Below are 7,500 nucleotides of genomic sequence, written 5' to 3'. Positions count from 1 at the left end.
CAGTGCGAGAGGAGAACCCTAACAAAACATACAAAGGAATCAAACTTGATTCGGATTCAGACTAGTGTTTGTCAATTCAAGCATGCAGGTCCTGATCAGCAACAAAAAATGTCTTCTTTCACTTCTTTATTTCATATTTTGAACTTCCATAGAACTATTTTGACAAGTGTTAGGATGTCTTATTTTATTCTAACTAGTGCTGCCTTTTAACAGAATTTTTGCTTGATAATTAGATGTAAAGTATTTTACAAAGAAGATATTTGAGTGCAACTCTCGAACTGTAAGATGGCTTGACTGAGTGTTTTTTTTCCTTTGAAAGGAAATAAAGATACGTTTATCTTTGAGTTCTCTTCGCTTCAGTATGTATATAATAAACGTTAGTTCACTTGTACGATTTTTATTCACTCATTGTGTAAAACAAACGAAGGAGCGCAATAAAAATCGTATGCACTCACCAACCATGAAATAACCTATACTTATTTAACCATAAAGACGGGGTTGAGGCAAGCATAAGCCCAAGGTTCAAAATGCTTGCGTTCGCTTGTGTCATGTTCAAACAAAACACAGCGTAATAAGCAAAAGGAAATCTGGCCAATTGAAGCACTCGTTCTAGATTCCAGGCAATTGTATAGAGAAGTCTGAAAAATTCAGGACTTCAACAGGGTTTGAACCTGTGACCTCGCGCTACTGGTACGACAGTAGTACTATCGGCCCATATAGCGCGGTTTTGAAAGGCGGCTTCTGATTGGTTAATCCATATAAGGAATCTTTGTATTCTGTGTAAACTGATCTAATTATTCAGATCTTGTATTTTTACATTTTTTATTTATTTTAAATGTTCATTTATCTTCAATTTGTAGTATGTAAACATGTGTATAATTAAAGTTCAATAAATAAATAAATAAATATAGTACAAGGCTTCTGATTGGTTAAAAAATGGATTACGTCATCATGGCGGTCATTATCATGTGCACAGTTAGGGTCAAAGTCCAAATGATTGAAAATGGATTAATAGGGTTTCAGGATGGTGACGTCACAGGGGAAGTGGGAAACAAGATGGCGGATGGTGTGACGTCATTGGGTATTCAAGATGGTGTCATGAGCCAATTACAACCCGCCTTTCAAAACCCACGCTATAGGTTCTGATAGAGCCAAAAGGAGGAGGAGGTGATGATGTCATGGAATACAAGATGGTGGACAGTGATGACGTCATTCAAGATGGTGCACGGGGTGACGTCATGGGATTCAAGATTGCGGACGGTGGAAAAAAGAGAGGCCAGAAAAAATGGGTTTGTTTTTACTAATCATAAACGGTTTCATACATACAAACAAACTTATTTACAGGCAGGAAAGTGTGAGGGCCCTAGTGCCTAGCCTCGTCTCTAAAAACGGTAGTGGGATCCAGAACCCACTTCCCAAATAAAAAGAGACACAAAAGTAAAGAAGATAGAGTGACATGCTTCTTGGCGTGGGGTTGAGCCGCAGCATCTTGAACAAAGGTGGTCAGTGGATCGAACATGACAAGAGGATGGCGAGTCTTGGGGAGGACTGGTGCAGGCAGTGTGGCTAGTCGTTGAATAGCCTCCTCCGGACGTTGTCCCGATTTGGTGGGGAAGATTCTCCGACAGTCTCGGGAAAGTGTTGTGTTGCCACGTTGACAAAAATTGTTCTGCAGTGAGGACATCGCCATTAATCCCTCTGTTTTTTGTGGGCGTATCCATACTGGTTCGTCAGGGAAGCGTAGAGGCACCCGTCGTGCATCATTTGTTTGCAACAGAAGATCTTTACAGGTGCTGACCAGTGCCTCAGATATCCCCTTGTGCCCAGATACCGGCAGATGGCTGTGAACGCCTGGTTTTCCGTCATGTGATACTTTGATGCATTTGTTTTTATCTTAATGTTTTGCGTAATTTTTTTTCTTTTTTCCGCCTGCTGCCTCCACCACCAGGGCTGCATACTCTTGATCTTTTCTTGTTTGCGTTGTATGGCAGCTTCGTGTTCCACGTATAAATTGAGGAGTCTTGCGAGCCTCCTTCTGTTGCGAGCCACCATCGATCTTGCCTGCACAGGCATCTTGAGCAGACATTACTAAGAGCAAAAGGAGAATGAATACTGAACGGTACGGGTGTCCTCCTATAAGGGGGCACCCGAAAGGTCATGTAACCGTGAGGAGGGGGATGACGGGTATCCCCAAGGAAAGGTCTCATCATGAGAACAACGTCCCTAAATGACTGTAAGAGTCTGTGAGGTGGAAGGGTCGATGTTATTGTTCTCTCGTTACGCCTATGGGTCGTTCTTTTTCATTGATACAAATTGTTAGAGACACGAGGAGAGCGCAAAGGCAATACCGATAAATTGGTGAACGTGACAGTGACGAACTCGAGGGTGGGTCCTTGACAAAGTGCTGGCCCTGTGTTTAGTATTTCAAGCCAAAAGTGGAAGCCGATGCTACAGATTCCTTGTGTGATATGTTGCGAAGACGAGTTTGAGGCAAAGTGCGATAACCGGGTGACTGATCTTATCGGGAAGTTGTGTGAGTCGTTGCCCTATGAAATCGAGGGCTGTAAGCTTCGTCCTGAGTTAAGATGGAGATGGGATGCTGCCATCAGACTGTACATGTAGGCTGTTTGTTCTGCTGGTGGATTGACAGACACAAGTGGACGTGTCCACATTGCAGAGATGTGTACCTGGAGGGAAAAGACACGGACTACCCATCCAAGGGAGGGCGAGATCGGCCCCTGACCCAAGTGGTGGATGCCATCCCCTGTACCATCTGGGAATTGGATACCAGACCTGATCTGTACGAGGATCCAGAACATCCACATGCCATCGTCATATCAGACAGTGACGATGATGAGGAGGACAGCTTCGAATTTGTGGTCATTTTGGACGATGATTTGTCTACGTTGGAGATTCTGTTGTGTCACTGACAGTTTGTCCTTTGTTTTTTTAGTTTTGAGAACTTGTTCCGCTATCCACAGTTTTTTTTTTGGTTGGGATACCGGTTTCCGCATTACACGCTAACGGATTGGCATGCTGCGAATAGGAGGACACAAGAACATTACATTGAACAATTTCGTAGGGAACGTGTTTGGATGATTTAATGGATTGTAAAAAACGTCACTCAGGTTTATTATTAAAAAAATGTTTTATTGATTACTTGTAGTTTGACATGTGTTCTTTAAAGGGGCTAGGTCACGCTAAGGTAATTTTGTTTAATTTTGTTAATTATGAGCTCTGAACGTCAAATTGGCAGAGCAAGAGTCTTTTATTTGCAAAATCACGGCCATATAACAACTGAGAATGATTTTCTAGCTGTGTAAATGACATTTTGATATAGACTGATATAAATTTGAAAAAAGGTGGGCCGACGTTTTTCAAATTTACCCAAATTCAATCCATTTCAATCCTCTCCAGTTTTTTTCATCCATGCCCCTTCTTGGCTTCCCTGTGTGTTGTTAGAGTTCTTCTATAGTTTTGAACAGTTATTTTGATATTTTAGTTAATTCTATGACCATTCGATCAGTGCTGAAATTGCCTAGTATTGCATGATCTAGCCCCTTTAAAGAAACGAAACTTCAGGAGAGGGTACATAATCCTGGCCGGTCATCTCTCTTATCACAAATACGGTTGACAGCTGCATTGGTCGGTCTTGATGTGGTTGTGTTGGGAACTCGTGAAAGTTCTCGGACGATACGATCAATGGGATGGGCTTCCGACCAAGGAACCTATCAACGCCATAGCGCCATAGCAAGAGGGTGACTATAAATTGTCTCATTTTGTTGTGTATCTGGCATGGTTGACAATAAAGGTCGGGCCGGAGAGAGCGTACTATACGTGGCAGACCCTCGAGAAACAATACCTCAAGGACATTCCTAGTATTCTCAAGTTGATGGTCCGTCTCCTGATCCCCAAACAACTGGAGCCATGGGGATGCTAAAGCATCCATGGTCGAACGTTTTAATCGCACCTTAAAGCAACGTATGTATCCTTATTTCAGGGCATGCAATACGCGAGCCTATCTCAGGGTACGGCCCAAATTACTCAATGGATACAATAGGAGTTTTCATCGGGGTATCGGCAAGGCACCATGACGTGACCAATCAGAACGAAGGGAGCGTAAGGACCAAGTTGTACGGCAAACGATTGAAGTCACATCCTCTTCCGAGACTGAAGGTGAGCGATCGGGTACGACTCAGTAAGAAACATTGTCCTTTTAAGAAGGGATATTTACCGGGGTGAACGGAAGAAGTGTTTGTGGTCCAACGTGTGGTGCCTGGACCAGAAAGTCACCGTACCCGACAAAGCCTTGTTCCATGTAGAAAAGATTTTAAGACAACGCAGGTGAACCTTAAAAGTCCGTTGGATGGGTTGGCCCAGTAAATACTATAGTTGGGTCCTCCGTTCGGCTTTGAAACATGTATAAAAAAGAGAGATGTTGAAAAAAAATTAAAAAAGAGACCAACCATGTCCTGTTACACTACCTTGTCGAGTCGTGTGCAGAAAGCCGAGTTTTCCAATTGTGGTCCCTCCGAGAGCGTGTGGCAAGAGGACCACCGATGGGAAGTGGGATTGAGTGGGGTGTTGTTCCCCACCGTCCCACAGACCGAGGTACACCCTGAGAATCTCCTGATCCATGTTGCCGGGTGATCATCGGGGGATTGGAATACGGGCAGATACCTGTGCATGTACTCTAGTACTGCTTTTAATGACAAGACTTTGGTCGGGACGCAAGGAGTTATGGGTGTGTTAAAATTGGAAGATATTAATGCTTCGTCGACGGGGGTGGAGTTTGTGAAAAAGATCATTGACAAGTTGGAACAGAAGATTCAAGACTCTGAAGATAAATGAGATTCTTGACACGGACGTCACTGTGGGCGGCAAGAAGGAGAAGAGAAAGTGTGGCATGATGTTCAAGTGGCAAGGGGACGAATGTCCTATGGTACTCCTGCTTACTTTTGTCGAGTTCCTAATATGCTCATGGAATTCATGGATAAAATGGAACCCAAGGCAGACTACACTAAGCAGAGTTTTTACGACAGATCAGCCTTTTAAGACTATCCCAATAACTTTGCCCATGGTCCTGTGACTGCCGTCACGTAGGGTCAGGGATGGACTCCATCATACCAGGGTGCCCAGTTCATGGTCCTGGCAGCCTCCTTTAACTGCCGATTCTTAAGCCCCAACGAGGCGTTCGAGGAGTTTAAAAAGACCCAAGTGGTGGAAATGGTCGAACTATGTACGTTCGTCTACGTGAATCTGGTGGAGAGTCAATGGTTGGAGGATTCGTACAACGAGTTGCTTCAGATGGTGCCCTATAAAAGCGGAAAGGTATGGTGGGAAGCATGTCATGTGCAATACCATCGTCTTTGTGGAGCTAGGATTGAAATGGTCCATGTACATGTGATAGAGGTAGACGGACGTCCCATGTCTTTTCCCCAGAACCAAACAACGACCATCTGTCTTCATTTTCGTTGTCATCGTCATCATGAATCGTATTGTCGTGCTAAGCGATCACTCGCGGGAGGTCCCTAATAACACCACCAGTGCCTTCAAGGTGCACCTTCCGAGTACGATTCAGTTCGATGGAGATTGGGACGTCGGTCTGGTATCCATTTCCATGGCCGATCTGGATCTAATGACAAAAGACATTGACGATGTGGTGAGGGTTAAGTATCATGTTAAGAATGCTAAGTTCGGTACATAAGCACTCCGGACGGAAGATGTCAAGCGTCAAACACTCGTCCAAAATGAAGGAGCGATTGAGTCCATGAAAGCTGTGATCGACGAGATCAACTGGCAGATCACATCAAGGCTAGAGTGCATTGTCGATTGCGTTGTTGAGGACATGCACTGACTCACCTTCAGTTGCGAAGGAGAGGATGCCGTCTTGGAGAGAAAAGAAATGGTCGAGATCGGGAGTTCAAGTACTTGCATGCAAGTTCGAGTCGAAGACGTCCTGGCTCTTAGTATGGGATGGATCATAAAAAACACTGGCGGGACGTACAAGTTGGGTCCCAATCTCAAGTATCTCTCTACGACAAGACTGCCAAGAAAGCGACAAGATACCCGTGAATTGACCGGTGGATGTCTTTCCGTGACTCAGTGAGCATCCTATGGAGTCTGGTCGTGGACAGGAGATTCACGAATCTGAACAAAGCCTTCCGGGCTGCTGTCATTCCTACCGTCGTGGAGATGTCGTCGTTGCCTCCAGCGGCGGCCAACTACTCGGTCACGTTCAAATAGTTGACCCAACCTTGAGGTGCTAACAGAGGGCGTGGCGGTGGTTCACCAGGAGGCTCGCCTGGACGGCCCCCTTACAGATCTCCAGGGAGGGAATGGTGGAAGTTGACAGGGTAGTCAATGCCTTGATCAAGATGGAATACGATGTCAAATGGATTTGCTGTCCCAAGACGCTCATCAACGTACTGACGGACGTTGTATTCGGAACATCACGCATACCAACATGGTGATGACCGTATACGAAGCCTGTGGCACACCCAGAGTACGATGCACATCCTCGCGTATCAGTAACCTATAAAAGGAGCTCCACAACTTCCCTCTTACTAACATTTCACCATGCCCAAAACCCAACGACGGAAACAGCAACGTGGAGGCACCTACCATCTAAAAAAAGGAACCTCATGTTTACAAATGGTTCAAAACGGTTGACACAAGAGTCCTTTTCTGTACACAGGCAAAATCAAACCCTCGGGATGACGCCCATAACGACCGTATCCTTCAGGACCCGCACAATAACGGTACCCTGGACAACTCGTCATATCGTAAAGACAATTTAAGCATCGCATGATTCAAAGACAAGCTGTCGTAGAACGATGCAGTGTATGCATGGGTGTTCACGAACATGTACTCCAGCTTCGACCCTGACAGATCGGTGCGTTCATTCCGATGATCTGCTCCAGGGACTTTATACTGCTCTCGACGACTTGATCAATGATGAAGACATCCTGGACGGGGATCGTATCTACATAGCCCTAGCCTCCAATGGAATAGCCAATGCCTACAATGGATGAGGACTACGAGCCGGAGAATGGCGCACTCAAGCTCAAAGAGCCGACGCCTTATTAGGCAATCTCTCACACATGCTCAACTCCAACGAACAGTTTGAGATGGACGATTCCTTCACCCTGTCCTTCATCCACGTTCTTGGCCCTCCTGTCGGTTCCGGTAAACGAAAGATGTACCTGCCAGGTCACCAAGCTTCAACGCATCTCAAAGAATTCAAACAATGCGTCCTACGTGTCCCACAGGACGATGACTCTCTATGTTGTCCTTGAGCCATCGTTCTCACTCATGGCATCCACCAAGGTGACGACTGAATCAAACACCAACATTGGACCCATCCTGGATGAAACAAACAAAGAATCACGCAAGCTGTTTGGGATCTCTACCCCAACAACCCTGCGGTCCAGAACAACTCCATGTACTAGCCATTGCTCCCAGTCTCCAAGACTACACAATCATCGTGGTGGATGCCAA

Source organism: Montipora foliosa, chromosome 5 (assembly GCF_036669935.1).
Source record: "Montipora foliosa isolate CH-2021 chromosome 5, ASM3666993v2, whole genome shotgun sequence".
NCBI classification, from domain to species: domain Eukaryota; kingdom Metazoa; phylum Cnidaria; class Anthozoa; order Scleractinia; family Acroporidae; genus Montipora; species Montipora foliosa.
This window is presented reverse-complemented; position numbering follows the sequence as displayed.